We start from the raw sequence: 17,665 nt of genomic DNA, 5'->3' as shown, positions 1-17,665 counted from the left end.
TTGGCAAGAGCATTTCCTGGCAGTTCAGGAAAGTTACAGGCCTTCGGGATGTAGGACCAAATATCATCCAGAACTCTACTTCTCATTTGCTGAATTCAGTTTTCATAAAATCATAGAATTTTAGACTTGGCTGCCACTTTGGGCAAAGGTTTAGGGGTTTGAAATCCTTTATCTGTTTCCACACTCATTGCATGTGGTCTGGTCCTATCATCAACATCTCTCCTGGTTGAGAACCATTAATTTAGAGCAACAACTTTTTTTTTTTTTTTAAAGATTTTATTTATTTATTTGACAGAGAGAGATCACAAGTAGACAGAGAGGCAGGCAGAGAGAGAGGAGGAAGCAGGCTCCCTGCTGAGCAGAGAGCCCAATGCGGGACTCGATCCCAAGACCCCGAGATCATGACCTGAGCCGAAGGCAGCGGCTTAACCCACTGAACCACCCAGGCGCCCCTAGAGCAACAACTTTTTAAATGAATGAGTGCCCCCAACACTCAAGGTAAAGGAATTTTCCCAAAGTTAAACAGCCACATGGGAATAGAGGCAGGCATTGAGTCTAGAGATCTTAGTCCTGTTGAACCTTCATATTTAGGTCTGTTTTTATTTTCGGATTCATTATCCCTAAGTTTTCACGCATGGACTCAGGTCTGGTGCTCACGGAAGCATTCTCTCAAGGGCAGACATGATAAACACTGAAAAGTTGAAGTCCTTACCCTATTCTTGCATTCTAGATTCCCGATCCAGTAGAGGATGAGAGGATTGGAAGGAATTTTCCCAGCCCTCATATTCCCTGTCCTGCTGTCTCCTCAGCTTTGGAGATAATTGTCACAGTTGAGTCCTGATGCTTAAAGAGTAGCAGGCTCTATAAGAACCATGGGCTTCCTGAGTGGGGTTTAAATGGTACCTATATGACCTTTCTCAGCCACTGAGTAAAGTATTCTGGAAGACGCTGAAAAATAAGGGGACTATGACTGACAGTTAACCCATTGCCAGAAGTTGGGAGAACTTTTCACAAACCACGTGGATGAAGAACTGAGTTGCAAAACACAGTCAGCAGCTGCCTTTGCTTAGACGTGAACTAAGGCTACCCTCCTAAACGTAAATACAAAATACCCTTTGTGACCACTTCACGTGGGCTACCTATGTGTGAAATGTGAGATTGGTACCAAACAGAAAACTGTCCATCTGTCTCCACGACTGCGAAGCTCGTGGGCTAGTAAATTAGTGTTGTCACAATATAGTCTCCTTTCTTGCTGTGGGTGTAACACATCCACTCAGAGACTGGGAGATCTGTGGGCAGGAAGCGGTCGTGGGGGGAGACTTGTGGGGTTCGTGATCTCCTCATCGGTACTGACCTCACATGTAATGGGCTGAAGACAGATGCAGAGAGGTTTTTATTTACTTCATTTGGCCAGTACACCAGAGAAGTAGCCAGTGAGAGTTGGGGACGATGTTACAGAAGCCTGGCAGAGCTCCTCTAGAAGAAAGTTCACTCAAGACTGCAAACTGGTTTGAATTATGCACAGCAACCTATGGATTTGAGAAGTGATTTTATTTTATTTTGCTTTTTAAGATTTTATTTATTTGAGAGAGAGAGAGCGCGTGAGAGTGCACGTGTCCACGAGAGAGCACAAGCAGGGAAGGGGGGAGGAAGGGAGAGGGAGAAGCAGACTCCCCACTGAGCAGGGTGCCTGAGTCCGGCCTTGATCCCAGGATCCTGGGATCATGACCTGAGTCCAAGGCAGACGCTTAACAGACTGTACCACCCAGGTGCCCCAAGAAGTGATTTTAAATAAGGTCTGAATGGAACAGAGAGTTGGGCCAACGACAACTCGAACTCCTGTCTCTTGGCAAATGCAGGCCTGGATAGATAGGCCCTCATTTGAGTTTTAATAAAAATAAAATTTAAAAGAACTGCACGAGATGCATTTCCTATGGGATACAACTTTCTGCAAGAAAAGTGAGGAGCTATGTCATCCTGAAAATTCAGAGGTAGAACAGACTTATTAAAATTATTTACTGTAGGGACCACAAAGGAAAATTTGATAACTATTTAGCTGCCTCAGTAAAAAGCAAGAAGACATGATAGCTATGAAGCAAAAGCAGAAAACTATAAAGAAAAAATTACCAGAAATATAATCAGGACCACTGATGTAATAAGAAAAGATTAAAAAAATTAAAAGTGAAGTAGAATTTAAATTCTCATTAGAGTCAATTTTAATGAGAAGAATGGACATTACTGAACATCAAATCAGTGATGTAGAAGGCAGAATAGCTTTCTCAGAATCCAAAGGAAAAGGACAAAGAGATAATAAGATGACAGGTAAGATTAAATTCTATACATATGTATATTAGATGGTATATATACTTGCACATATATATACAAATATATATATGTGTATGCTCAGATGTATGTAGATGTATAGATACACACACACACACATAAACACATACATATATATTGATATAGTGGAGAATAGAGAGCCAACTTAATCATTTTATATGTGCTTGAGGATGTACCAGAACATTCCAAAGAGAAGCAATAACTAACAATATATTTAAGTTTAAAGAAAACTTTCTTGAGCTGAAAAAAATTTGGATAGGCTGATAGAAAACCCTGTATATTGTCAGCAAAATCACTGAAAAGTGACCTCAGGGTCAAATTTTGAATTGCAAAGCTACAGGAATAAAGCTTGCCTATGTGCAGCACTTAAAAGGAGAGATTGCATAAAACAAAAGGAATCAGCATGGGTCTCTGACTTCTTGGCTACACTAAGTGTCAGAAAACAAGGGGACCCAAGTGTCCAAAATTTTGAGGGAAGACTGCAACACAGTCATTCTGTGATTACTTCTTTTCCCTTTACCAAGAGGCAGTCCTTATTCCCCACCTTGATCTAGAGTTCTTTGTCCACATAGCTGTTCTCCTAGAGCAGTTTGAGTCTGGGACATCACTGTTTGCTGTGGTGCCCAGCCCAGAACCCCACTTGATGGGTGTTCTAGAGAGGTTTGGGTGGATGGAAATGAGATGGGATTATGGTCATGGGTCAGGTGCAGAGCCCTCAGATTTGGACAGCTTGGCACCCACGTGGGAACTCTGCACACAGGATTATTCGAAACAAATTAGGCAATGGAGATGAAGGTATTTTGTAGACCTCCTCCCACTCTGTAAGAATAAAGGGCTATTTTTTTATTCCGTTAATTTATTATTAATCTAGAGTAGATGATATCAGGGCTAAAAAATGGGATAAAATCCACTGTTGGCTCCAAAGGGAGACTTCTCCTTTTCTATTCTTTTTCTCCTTAGGTGAGTCTCCATGTGTTGTTCTGTCAAAGCCTGCCATAAGAAAAGGATTAGACATAGACCACTTGCATCATAATGATAACTTAAACACTGTGGGTATTTGCATTTTACATAAGATCTCTGACTGAAGAACAAAAGGCTTTGTCTGTTTTAAAATAAATGTCAAGCATTGGTAAGGAGTGGCCCGTGAAGCCCAACCCATCTGGACTGAGCTGCCGTCTCCTGCTGGCCACTGAACCTGGAAGTCATTTACATCAGTGGCCTCTCCACCAACAAGGGACCTTTATCCTGGTCAATGATTCCCCATTTTTCTACAGTTCCACCATCTTCACTCATTTCTGTTCAGAATTCCCTAGAGGACAGGGCTTTGTTGATTTTGAAAATTTTTGAGAATGATGATTTCTTTTTTTTAAAAAACATTGTATTTATTTATTTCCGAGAGAGAGAGAGAGAGAGAGAGAGAGCGCGCGCACAAGTAGGCTCTGCGGCCAGCAGAGAGAGAGGAGAAGCAGACTCTATGTTGAGCAGGAAGCCCAATGAGGGTCTCGATCCCAGGACTCTGGGACCATGACCTGATCCAAAGGCAGATACTTAACTGACTGAGCCACCCAGGTAACCCAAGGACGATTGTTTCTGAGGAAATTGAAGACAATGTGGAATTTTGCCATACAAGTTCTATCCTACAGGATATTTTTAGCAACAAGCCCACTCCGCCCTCCTCAGTCCAGCAGTATCTAGAGTTTTGGGAGGACTAGAGAACAGACTTTTCCAGAGGATTGGATCCTAGAATATAGAGAATTAAGAAGCAGATGACAGTGATAAGTGAGGGAAGGACAAATTGTCACCGCCCTCTAAGGCTCTATGGGGTGAAAAGAAATTTTTGGAGTGGTTATTGTTGTGGACATATTGATTACCACTAATCAATCTAAGTGTCAGTGATACTTTTCTTAGGGTAAATTCGATGATGGGAGGCATTGTAGGGCACATGCAGGAGTATACTTCCTAATCTCTGACATTAAGGAGTTTATAATTTAGTGGTAGAGATGAGATGTATATTTAAAAAAATTGGAGGATAACACAGCAAATAAGCCCTTAAGGAGTGGGAGGGACAAGTGCTGAAGGAGAACCAGGAGGAGAGAACCCATTGCAGATGGGATGGCCAGAAATAGATGGTTGAAGTAAATGAAGTTGAAGTTCAGCTACCTTCCAGTGTCTGGAATCCTTCAGTAACCCATCAGCCCATGTGGCCTGGATGGCCAGAACTTGGGGATGGGGGCTAGGGGCTTGATATTTATTTGGAAGAATGACAAAGAGTAAATACCATTCAAACAGGTGGAGAAGGAAGGGGGGCCAGGAAGAGACCGTTTCAACTGGGCAAAACAAGAACCATGTGTTTCTAAATCCTGACATGATGAACTAACCCCATGTTACCTCGGGGCTTGCCCCTGAAGACGGAAGATGGTATGGAGCACAGGAGAAGCTCATAAGTGGTAGGAATTGCTGGCCCAGCCGAGTAGCCCCCATGTGAGAGAGGAGGACAGCTGTTGCTCTCCCCAGCTTACAGGTGAAGACACTGAGCTGAGCAATCAGGGGAGAAGGAGAAGCCAAGGTCTTGGTGATTACACGAGGTTCTACACTACCTTTGCCCATGGACTGTGTTGCTTCCCTCTTTATATTAGGGTCGTTTGAACCCAGCAGACCGAGGGATAATCCGGAAGAAGGAGAAAACTGCATTTCCACCAGCCCTGCAACCTGGTTCATGGCACCACTCGGACATACTGGAGATCAGGAACCAGCCCGCACGTGGATGTGCGGCTGCCGGAGAGGTGAGCACACTCGGTGTTATTGTGTGATTCATTTCCTCCCCCCAGCTGGTGAGTTGGAGCGGTCTCTGCAGCTTTCAGCCAGACGCTGCAGGGCTCCAGGAGGGGCCTGGCTCTCCTGTACTGACATTCAGATCTCCCCTTCCGGCCTCACACAGGCCCGGAGCTTGCAATCCCAGTGCTCTAGGGTTATTAAGTGCCTGTCATGCCTTCTGTTATGAGCTGGCTCCTTGGAGGGACCAGAGTGTACCTTGACCAGCGCCTAGAGCACAGGGACACCATCCGTCCCAGAGCAGCTTGCTTCTACATGATGCAAATTGATTAAAAGTCCATTTATTCACAGGTCGAAGGGGAAAACAGGCCAGTGAAGAATTCCAGATACTGGAAAGTAACTGAACTTCAGTGACCAAAGAGCATCTGGAGTATGCGGGAAAGGTCTCCTCTGTGATTCAGCTGACAAGACTCAATTTGGCTAATTAGCTTCCTTCAAAGCTGTGGGAAAGCAGTACTGATCTTAGGAGACATGTGGGTAATCACTATCAAATAGAACTTCATCTTGGCGTTAGGATCTCCATTTCCACCTTCTCTTCTTTTTTTCCATTAATTCGCATGGCTTTGATTACCAGTGAGGTTGAACATTTGTATTCACTTCTATTTTTTATTGAAAGAATTCTTATTATTTAAGAAAGGGAGGGGAAGGAGAAGCAAAGGGAGAGGGAGAGAGAATCTTAAGCAAGCTCCATGCCCAGAGCAGAGCCCAACATTGGGCTTGACCTCACAACCCTGAGATCATGACCTGAGCCCAAATCAAGAGCTGGACACTTAACTGACTGAGCTACCTGGGCGCCCCAATAGTAAGAATTCTTAACACAGCATCTACTCACTTAGCAACTTTTTATGGGCACAATACGGCATTGACTACAGGCACCATGTTGAACAGCAGATCTTTAGAACCTATTCATCTCGCATAACTGAAACTTTATACCTGTTGAGATGCAACTTCCCCTTTCTCCCTCCCCGAGCCCCTGGCATCTGACATTCTACTCTCTGCTTGTATGAGTTTGACGCTTTTAGATACAGGTTTTGTAAATAAACCAAACATCCAAATCTCGCAGGTTATATTTAGGCATGAAGCTGAGTGTGCTTTTTTTCTTGTGGTAAAAACATGTAACTTAGAACTTTATCATCTTCACCATTTTTAAGTGTACGGTTGAGTAGTATTAAGTGTATTCACATTGTTGTGAAACAGATCTCCAGAACCTTTTCATCTTGAAAACCTGAAGTTCTTATCCATTAAACATCTCCCCTCATTCCCCTCCTCCCGCCAGCCCCTGGCAGTCACCATCCAACTTTGTTTCTGTGAATTTGACTCCTTGAGATACCTCACACGTGGAGTGCTGAATTTGTCTTTTTGGTGCCTGGCTTATTTCCCTGAACATGATGTCCTCAAGGCATCTGCTGTGGCGGGGTTTTCTCTTTCCTTCTCAAATCTGAGTAGTTGATTTTATGCGTATACCATATTCTGTTTATCCATTCATCTGTTAACAGACATTTGGGTTGCTTCTACCTCGGGGCTGTTGGGAACAGTGCTGTAAACATGGGTGTGCAAATACTGCTTTGAGCTCCTGCTTTCAGTGATTTTCGGTAGATCGCCAGAAGTGGGGATGTCCAATGACAAAGACTGATGAGGAAGTAGAGAAATTGCGACCCTGTGCACCGTTGGTAGGAATAAAAAATGGGGCAGCCACCTGTTTTCTTACCAGTTCTTCATTGAGCTAGATGCTTTGGTGATTAGTAAATACAAAGCCTAATGTATTTGAGCAAGCCTAAGTCAGAGAGATTTCAAGATAATGGAAATTAATGCTTGCTACCAGGAAGAACAGAATTGCAAAACTATAAAGAGAAAACTTTATTCTCTGCATAAGCTATAAGGGGATAAGCCACAAAGAAACAGCTCTAAGTTGTTTATTGTAATACTGATAAGGGTTCTAAATTGTCAGTAAGCAAGTTATCAAACCATGGAGGAGGTGTTGAAGGATATTCACAAAAATATGAATCATGGTCCAGACTCCTGTGTTAGATAACGTGCATTGCATTCTGCATGAAACACGGCCCCAGAGTTGTGCAATGCAGTGGCCCGACTGGTTCATTCTGGGAGGTCGATCACAGGTGTCCTCTCTTCTGTAGTGCTTTGGTTAGTTTGTTTTAAAACAAAACTCATGACTTCAATTTTTTTTCTTTTAATAAAAATCCTACAAGATGGCAGATACAGGGAGTTTGCCCTGAACCTAGGATCACTTCAGGCCCTGGGAACAGCCTCCTCAAACTTGTACTATATCATGAGGTAAGCAGAGGTGCTCAGAGGTGAGCCTTAGGATCATCAGGAGGGAATGTGGAAGCAGACTGGCCCTGCACCCAGAGTTTCTTATTTAGTGGGTCTCCAGTGGGGCCTGAGGCTGTGGACTTCTAACAAGAGGCTACTCTTTCTGCTGCTGGACCCAAGGCAGCATTTTGAGCACGACTGAAGAGGAGAGTGCTTCAGTGGAGAATAGGCCCAGGTATGCTCTTGAGCTGGTTTTGAATTTTTGTGGTGACAGCTGTGTTTGAAGTCTTGGTTCAGAATTCCACCCTTCCACAGGATCTTCTCTTACCCCTCTGGGCTGCCGGGACCCCTTCGCCATCCAAGGTAAAGTCACATAAGAGAGAGACTTTATTTTCAACTTCTTTTCCACACTCAAGACTAGAGAAACAAAGTAGACCTTTGAAAGCTCCTTTTTTTTTCCCCCCTAAAGATTTTATTTACTTATTTGACAGAGATCACAAGTAGGCAGAGAGGCAGGCAGAGAGAGGAAGGGAAGCCGACTCCCTGCTGAGCAGAGAGCCTGATGTGGGGCTCAATATCAGGGCCCTGGGATCATAACCTGAGCCGAAGGCAGAGGTTTTAACCTACTGAGACACCCAGAGGCCCCTTAAAACTCCTTTTGACTTACTTGTTTGTGCCTTGGTTTTCTTCTCTACAACAGGGATAGTATAAGAAATCTTTGTGGCAGCTGCATTATGAGAACAGGACTATATTTGAGACATTATAAGACTTGTTTGGAAAAACATTACAAAGTTTTCAGTCCATTAAAAAGGAGAAAAACCTGAGCCTTTACGTATACTGCCAGATTTACTGAGTTACATAAATTGCTTAATCCCTAGAAGAGTTCAAATGAGGCCTTGTAAGCACAGTGTAGTGCTATTTTACAAAGTTCATGGTATATGATTTAAGACTTATCCAGAAAGATTTGCATGCATCGTGAATTTTGTTAACGTAACAAGGCTGATCAGTATAAATGACTTTTTGACAAAAGCCTTTGTGAACACTCCGGAATGTGTTCCAAAGGGGAGAGTTATTTGTTGTTTGGAGATCATAAAATAAAGGACACATAGCAGTAGAGCTCCAGTGACCGGAAGGCCATGATGATGGCACTCATATTTGTAGCTTTGCTTTTCTAAAACACTAGACTGTGCTAAAATGCTTTCAAATTGCCTTGCTCTCCCCTTTCCAACGAGGTAGGCTAGGTTGTGTTATTTGTGCCTATGTCTACAGATCGAGTAATCAAATTGAAGTTGTGTGACTTGCGTTGGGTAGTGAGCTGTGATTTAAACTCAGGTGTCTCCACTTCAGGGTTTTTCTCCCAGCATGTGCTGCTTATTAACCTCTTGGTCCTTTTTTTTTTTTTTTTTTTTTTTTAAAGTCTCCTAGGGGTGTAAGAAAGGCGTTACCTACCATGGTTTCCTCAGAGCTGTGCTGGTAGCATTACAGACGGCATTTCCTGTGACAGTCTTTTCTTAAATTTATGACTAAGAACTTGTTTTTCTTTTTCTTGAAAGACAAAGTTGGCAACATCACAGAATTGTGTAATAGGGCATAATTGTATAATTATAGAAACAACCATCAAATGAACTCATTTTTAGCAATAGGCGAGAAACAGCCTAACGCTTTCTAATTCTGATGGGAAGGGATTTTACATTTAGAAAACGGTTCTTTTAATTTCACTCTTTGGCACTCTCCTCTGCATCTTAAGAGCCTGGGTGATTTCCTGGCAAGAGTTCCGCTAAGCCATGGCCAATGTTGAGCGGGGCGACGGAGGGGTGGGGCTCAGCCTAGGTCTGTTGAGATTCTGCTTCGTCATACTTTAGGAAAGTGTCTCAACCTTGAGGAGTCACAACAACCAAAGGAAGCAGTTTGTTGGGGGTTGGGGAATAGTCGCTGGTCAAGATCACTTTGACAGATGGGGCCTTGACATCTCTGCACAGTATGCATGCTGGGTGCATCTCTGGAGAGAAATTGGTCATGGCAGAGACTTTTACCTTTCTCCGTTTTGAGGAATTAACTGCAGAAATAGAAAGGCTTTCACCGCAGGACCCCCATAGGGCTGATGTTCAAATGCCAGAAATGGAGTCCTGAAGCTGAGGTCAGAAAGGTCTGCGGCGAAATGCAAACACCCGTCAGCCTGAGCTGGCAGCCCATGGCTGTCCGTGATGGGGTCAGCCCTCTGGCCAGAGTCCTGCACACACAAAAGAACCCAAAATAGTGGCCCCAGATTCTCTGAAGCTTGAGGCTCAGGCCTTTTTCAAATAAAAACAAACCTGAGCTTAGGTAAGGGGAAACTTGATTCAGAGACCATTGTAGTAAGAGGCACACTCAGACTTTAGGATCTACAAGAGTCTCAAAACTGAGCAAGGGAAAAGGCTTTTCTTTCACAGGGAGGGGAAGCAGGAGTAAGAGGAACTTCTGTGGGGAGATTGGATAAGCAATTAGGGTGGAAAGGTGACAGGATGGGGCGGTTTGACCGGAACATTCTTAGTGTGGTTGGTCTATCCCCAGGGGTGAGCTGTTAAGAGCTCCATGTTCTGCATGTTAGTGCTTGCTCAGGCTTGGAATGAGTCCAAGTTCAGGGTCCTGTGGGAAGGAGAGAAGCCTGGTTGAAGTTCAGGCTAAGTCTGTGGGTAATTAGTGGGCCATGTGAACACTTGGCCACACTTGGGCTCTCTGGGTAGCGGTGGTCTTTCAGTGGTGGTCTACTCAGCACTCATTCCTGAATGTGGGCCCCCAAACCAGCTGCACTTGGTGGCTTATCAGAAACAGATTCCATCCCACCACCTTTTGGATTCTGTTCCCAAACTTGGATATGCATCAAGATCAGAAGATTGTTAAAATACAATTGATGTCCTGAGTGTAATCAGAAGACCTGGCTTAGAGCAGTAGATCTGCTACTTGACAGCTGGATGAATGAATGTACTTAGCTTCAGGATCCTCATCTGCAAAATGGGACTGCTACCTACTTCAGGTAGTCATCAGGAGGACTGGATGCTAATGTGAAAGTTCCCACAGGAACTAGGAAAATTGTAAGCTCTAAGTTATTACCATAGATTTTGTTGGTTGGGTTTTTGTTCCTATTTAGAGCAGTTTCCCATAACTTTCAGTATGTCCAAGCCCATGTGTCAGCTGTAAGCAGCTCTTTACTTAGCCCAACATGCTCTGCAGAGATTTCTTTAAAAAAAAAAAAAATATATATATATATATATATATATATATATATTTATTTATTTATTTGACAGAGAAAGATCATAAGTAGGCAGAGAAGCAGGCAGAGAGAGGGGGAGAAGCAGGCTCCCTGCTGAGCAGAGAGCCAGATGTGGGGCTCGATCCCAGGACCCTGTGATCATGAGCTGAGCCAAAGGCAGAGGCTTAACCCACTGAGCCACCCAGGCACCCCTCTGCAGAGATTTCTTATGCGTACTGCAATAGGTGAGAAATTAGGATGGGGGATGGCTCCTGGGTGGCTCATGTCCATTAAGTATCAGACTCTTGAGTTCAGTTCAGGTCATGATCTCAGGGTGTTGGGATCGAGCCCTGCATTGGGCTCTGTGCACAGCAGAGTTGGCTTAAGATTCTCTGCCTCTGTACCTCCCCCTGCTTATGCATGTTCTCTCTAAAATAAAATCTTAAAAAAAAAAAAAAAAGCTGGGAGTAGGGCTTGGACAGGCTTCTGAGATTCTGATTCTATAGTCATTCCAGGATTGGAATCCATCTTGAATCTGTCCAGTGTCCTAGAAACTCTGTAGTTTTTGGTAGGATTATAAATCTAGAGCTCACCTGGATAGAATGGTGTATTCAGAGCTATAATTTGTCCCGGACATAGAGAATGAGTTGGGCAGTATAACCTTGGCAATAGGATGATAGAACTAATGCCTGTTAGGAAGTGTTGTTGTTTTTGCTACTGTTTTTAGTTTTCATGTTTGTTTTTAGACTATGAAATGGTTTCAAAACAGGGAAGAGAAAAAGGCTTAATACTGTGGCAGGAATTTTGCTGTTTGGGGATCTGACCACAGCGCTTTCTACCCTCCCCCCTTTTTTTTACTTACAGTCAGGACTTTATTGGGGCTCATGATCCCACGGTGTGTAAAAGCACAACACTCAGGAAGTCACAGGTGCAACTATAGTATCTCCCCCAACCCTAATGTGGGGTTTCATTTTCTTTAGTTTCAGTTACCTGTGGTCTGGAAGCACTCCTGAAAAATCATCAGAAAGTCCATAGTAGCCTAACGCTTCATCACAATGCCTATGTCATTCACCACCTCATGTAGACGTTTTATCATCATACATCCTCACACAGAGTGAGTACAGTGCAATAAGATTTTGAGAGACTACATTCACAGGGTCACTTGTCCCAGTCCATTCTTTCTTTCCTTTTTTTTTTTTTAAAGCTTTTATTTATTTATTTGAGAGAGAGAGTGAGAGAGAGATGAGAGGGCAGAAGGTCAGAGGGAGAAGCAGACTCCCCACAGAACTGGGAGCCCGATGCGGGACTCCATGCCAGGACTCCAGGATCACGACTTAGGCTGAAGGCAGTGGCCCACCCAACTGAGCCACCCAGGCACCTCCCAGTCTATTCTTATAACTGTTCTATTTTAGTTGTTAATCTTACTGTGCCTAATTTATAAACTAAATGGTCATAGGTATATATGTACAATGTTAAAAAACAAAAATTCACCCAAGTAAACGTCAAGATCTAATTGGCTTTATTTAAGTTATGTTATCTGGCAACATCCTATCTAGCAAGTACTATGGAGAGATGCTCTTAAGAGTTGTACAAAATGGAAGATTTTTATAGGAAGGAGGGAAGGGCAAGGAGTTGTTAGCAAAAGAAAAAAGAAAGGTTACACCTTCTAGTTTGGGGTCGAAGAGAATAGTGGGGATTTTTACCAAGCAGATTCTCTCCCTAGTGCTGATCAGGAAACATCAGATTGTTAAAATGTCACATTTCTCTCGGTGATGGGTATTAAGGAGGACACGTTGCAACGAGCACTGGGTGTTAGACGCAAATAATGAATCCTGGAGCACAACATCAAAAACCAATGATGTACCGTCTGGTGACATACCATACCATAACATACCATAATGAAATTTTTTTTTTTAAATCACATTCCTAAGTTGGAATAAATCTTGGTTTGCTGTTGTAGTGGTGGTGGCAGGCAGATGACTCTGTTTGGGGGTTTTAATTATAGGGAAAATATAGAGTATACAAGGTTTGGTACTCCCCATGGTTTCAGTCCTTCGCTGGCAGTCTGGAAATGTAGCCCCTGTTGATAAGGTGTGAGAGGTGTTACTGTGCTTTCCTAACCTTGATAATGTTCCTCATGTGTCCTTTCCTCTGCTTTTCCTTTCCCTCCCTCCAAAATTTTTTTTTTTTTTTTTTTTTTTTTTTTTTTTTTTTTTTTTTTTGGTGTCAGCTCTGTGCTAGATGGATGCTGTATTAGATGTGGGACCATAAAGATGAACAAAACATAATTTCTGCTTCCTTGGAGCTTAATATCTAGCTGCTGTTCTCAGTGGGGTTTGGATTGGGAGATTATTAGTATGGGTTCCCTGCTGAAGGAAAACTGGTCCCAGAGGAAAATAGTTAAGGACTAGAAGTCCTGAGTGGGGTACAGAGCTATCTACTAAGAATCCAAGTACTGGAGTCCTACCATTTAGTAAATGGGTGACTTGGAATTATACCTTTGAAATTTATATCTTGATGTCTGAGGAAAATCCTGAGATGAGCAGGCAATATCTTTCTCTCTCTCTCTCCAAATATAGACATATGGGTGGAGATATATATATATATATAGCTAAGGATTATGAGGTATTTTATAAGAATATTAGTAGATTCCTGGCAGCAGTATTCCTACTAGCCAAAAAGCAGAAACAACCCAAATGTCCATCAATCAAGTGGATAAACAAAATTGTGATATCATTTATTCTTCTCCTACCCACTTAAGCCCCCATGTTGCATCACCACTTCCTCATATCAGGGAGATCATATGATAGTTGTCTTTCTCTGCTTGACTTATTTCGCTAAGCATGATACGCTCTAGTTCCATCCATGTTGTCGCAAATGGAGAAGGGGGTGGGATTATGGACATTGGGGAGGGTATGTGCTTTGGTGAGTGCTGTGAAGTGTGTAAACCTGGTGATTCACACACCTGTACCCCTGGGGATAACAATATATGTTTATAAAAAATAAAAAATTAAAAAAAATTGTGATATCAGCGCACAATGGAACATTATTCAGCCATGAAAAAGAATGTACAGATACAAGCTATAATATGGATGCATCTCAAAAATCTTATGCTAAAGAAGTCAGAGACTAAAGGACACATGTTGAATGGCTTCTTTAATAGGCAACTGAGAGCTAAAGGAACAGACAATACAACTGGTGGTTGCCAGAGGAGGGGAGCAACTACTCAGTGGGTACAGAGTTTCCTTTCAGACTGATCATGTCCTGGAACTACAGGTGGTGATTTGCACAACATTGTGAATTTTTACAGGCCACTGGATTGTCTAGATCCATTTTATATGAATTTTACCTCCAATAAAAACAAAATGGAACTGGGACAGTTTGGATCACATGACAACATAACTTCTCTTCATGAGGTAAGATCTAGGCAAAAGTTATGGAAGTTCTTTGTCCACTTAAAAATCCAGTTTCATGGGGCACCTGGGTGGCTCAGTGGGTTAAAGCCTCTGCCTTCGGCTCAGGTCATGATCCCAGGGTCCTGGGATGAGCCCCACATCGGGCTCTCTGCTCAGTGGGGAGCCTTCTTTCTCTTCTCTCTCTGCCTGCCTCTCTGCCTACTTGTGATCTCTGTCTGTCAAATAAATAAATAAAATCTTTAAAAAAAATCCAGTTTCATTAGAGTGGATTGTGTACTAGTCCAAAGATAAAGTATTTCCCTTGCCCCACACACCCTTGGAGCTAATCTCCATTTCAGGTAATGGAACTTAAAGGGAAATTTAAGGGAACTTAAAGAGGCTAGAAAACTCTTGCTGGCAGAGTTAACCATTTTCTCAGGATCTTGGGAGTTAACCTAATCAATATTTTTTAACTTCTGACATTTTAGCCTCTCTCCATCACCCCCCCCCCCCCCAACAAACTCTCTGCCCTCGGTGGCTTGCCAGGTGAATTATTCCCTGCTAAGGTGAAAATAGCCTTTTAAGTTCTCCCCGATATGATGTGAGTTTCCCTATTTCACTACTCTGTTAATCTGGAAGTCCGTCTCCAAGGAGCAAATCTAATTTAATGGATTCTTAACCTGGGAATTCACTAAGGTTTAAAAAAAAATTGGCATAGGGTCCAGTAAATGATGACTAATTATTTCTGAATACATACACATGCTCCCAGGGTCCTCAAGAATCTAAGGCTTCCTTTGGAATCCAGATACTTATTAGGGACACCCTCATCCCTGCTGGATCTGCATAACCAAACCTTATGTTTAACATTTTGGATGGAATTCATCTAGTCATTGAATATGGGGTTTCTTTTCTGCTCTCTAGGTAGCTGATTATATGTTGCTAGAATCTTTACCTGTATGCTTCTTAAAAACTGATGTTTTATTTCTGTGGTTTTGTTTTGCCTTTTAAAAGTTTCTTACTAAAGGGATACCTGGGTGGCTCAGTTGGTTAAGCCGCTGCCTTTGGTTCAGGTCATGATCCCAGGGTCCTGGGATCGAGTCCCACATCAGGCTCCTTGCTCAGTGGGGAGCCTGCTTATCTCTCTGTCTCTGCTTGCCACTCTGCCTGCTTGTGCTCTCTGTCTCTCTCTGTCTCTCTCTCTCTCTTTCTCTGATAAATAAATAAATAAAATAAAAACTTTCTTACTAAAAAAAGAAGCAGCTAGTATCTACCAGAGTTCTGGCTAGTGGCAGAATTCATGGATTAGGATGAATCCTACCAGAGAGGCTTCTGGGTACTTCCATAGCAGTAGAAATGGGGGGGGGGGGAATGCTGGATTGTTCCTTATGTAACTTCGATCCCAGAGTCTCCTGTGCAAACTTCCACTCAGAAGGCTTTCTAAAAATTAAACTTCATATTCTTCCTTTCTTCATGGTTTCTACTTCTGGCAGCTGCTGAAACTGCTCCTCTCTGGGCCCTGTCCCCAGCCCTTCCCTTCACCTTCTCCTGTGCTGTGACCTCACACCGCTGCCTTTCTTCTCCAGAGCCTCTGTTCTCTATAAAGACCCTTTCCCAGAGTGCAGCTCCCTGGCAAGTAGAAATGGGGTGCCTTTACCTGTCCCTCTCTCCAGCCTGGCCCCCCCAGAGGTTAGAACTGGCTAGGCTGCTGCCTCTTCCCCAAAGCACACATTTAGGATTGGGAACTGAAGCTGCTTGGGGAGTGGGGCTACTTGTTTTTGTTTCTACCCACTTCCTTAAACAGTGGCTGAAAATTTGTTCGGGAGAATCCTGGAGAGGCAAAGCCCTGCCCTGGAAGACTGGAGTCCTAGTGAGCCTCTAGATAGCCTCTTGCTATCAAGAGATAGCAATTTGGAGTCCCGTGGGTTGGACTGGATTCCTTCACCTGTTAGCTGCGTGACCTTTGCACCCCTCACCCCCTCTTAAGCATCACAGTGCCCGTCAAAATGGTTCTAATCCTAGGCTGTTTCTCATAAAAATGCTCCAGATCTCAGAGCAGAGGGCCCTGTCCTCTGAGCTCATCCAACTTGCTTGCTTTGGAGTCTCATGGAGTCTTAACCTCTGAGAAAATGCCCCAGGGGTTCCCCTCCTTAGGTGTTAGGGACCCAGTTTGGGCTGCAGAAAGGCTAGTCACCCAAGTAGTATCTGCTTTCCCCTGCTTGGCTGTTTGGGCTTAGGGGGCTGGAGTTTTTGTTCTATCCCTGGTAATAAAACAGGCTGCAATGTAACTGATCTGCCATTTGCTTAGCTAGTAAATTTATAACCTCTTATTAGTTTTCTCTTTAGTGTTTATAAGATCATCAAATGAAAAATATCCTTGTCAGCTAGGAAGTAGATGAGCCAATGCATGAAGTATCATTCTGCAGCCAATTTAGGAGGGTGGCAAGCCCCAAGGAAGAAAGAATGCCATGGTAGCACTAAGGAAGAAAGGGAAACATGCTGAGTCCTTGGAGTCTGCTCTGGAGAAGGAGCTCTAGATGCCATACTGGGCCTGAGCAGGAGAAGGGCCTGCATCTGACCTTGGATGGACAAGTGTGGCCAAGACTAACTACAGAACTCGCTGGGCCCATAGCAACATGAATGCTGCAGCATTTTTAACAAAGAACCTCAAGACCACAACAACAGAGCATGAAAGGAAGCTTGGGATCCTGCAGAGAATATGGTGTACACAAATTGTACACCAGGAAATTCTGTCCTTAATGTGGCTACCCCATGTGCACTCATGTGGCATTTAATGTACTGTGTTTTGGTGGTAGCAGTGCTTGTCTGTAAGCTCCAGGAGGATGGCAGGAGCATGAATATTCTAAGGAAGCTAGTACATGGTGCGGAGGGAGGCAGGAGGACTCGGATTTAGGTTACTTGTCTTTATCACCATCCTCTCTTCCTCTCCTGGAGCTCTAACAGATGAGCTAGGAGCCGGAGTGGAGGTTCTCTGATCTATAGTAAGCCTTGTTCAAGCTTCCCGAACTTCATTTCCTCCAAAGTCCAGGAAATTATTTAATCATAAGTTCTATAAAAGGATAGTGCCCTTAAGGCTGAAGAGAGGATGAAATAAAATCCAAAGAAATAAAAAAAAATGCATCTTCGTCTATCAAAAGCAGAAAGGTAAATTGGAGTCTGTTCATAAGTAGGATTTGATTTTAAATAGAGCGTTTCTTACGATCTTAAACACTAGTGCCTTCCAGGGAAATCAGGTGTTGTTGAGGGATGGGGGTGGGTGTTGATGTGGTCAGATTGATTGGTTAGCAAGACTTAATCTGAGAAATCCTTTTCATGATCACTGAAGAAAATGCTCTGCTCTGGCTTCCTTAACTCAGTTTAGTCTGGAAGAGAATTTACTTGAAGTTTTATCTATGTCAAAGAGAATATTTAGAAATCTGTGTTTTTACAGTCCTTACACAGATACTTTCACAGTGACTATCTCCTGTAAATGCTCTTTACTAGAAAAGAATGTGCTGGGTTTAGCTAGTTCATGACCACACATCATGGGCATCCACTTGAGTTTGATGGTTTTGATTTTTGAGCTTCTGTCTGTGGG

General features: G+C 43.2%; 1 long non-coding RNA gene across 2 annotated transcripts in view; it reads left to right on the top strand.

The window, feature by feature from the left end:
* Window positions 1–7,717: 7,717 nt before the first annotated feature.
* The window catches only part of LOC131840491 (uncharacterized), a 212,628-nt gene continuing 202,680 nt past the window's right edge, over window positions 7,718–17,665 (top strand). The window contains exon 1 of one of the 2 annotated variants that reach the window (XR_009357378.1): window positions 7,718–7,809. This is a non-coding gene — a long non-coding RNA (uncharacterized LOC131840491). The remainder of the gene's footprint in view (window positions 7,810–17,665) is intronic. The other variant, XR_009357379.1, reaches the window with a different exon arrangement.

This window comes from Mustela lutreola, chromosome 9 (assembly GCF_030435805.1).
Source record: "Mustela lutreola isolate mMusLut2 chromosome 9, mMusLut2.pri, whole genome shotgun sequence".
NCBI lineage: Eukaryota > Metazoa > Chordata > Mammalia > Carnivora > Mustelidae > Mustela > Mustela lutreola.
Note: the sequence above shows the minus strand (reverse complement) of the source record. Positions and strands in the feature narration are given on the sequence as shown.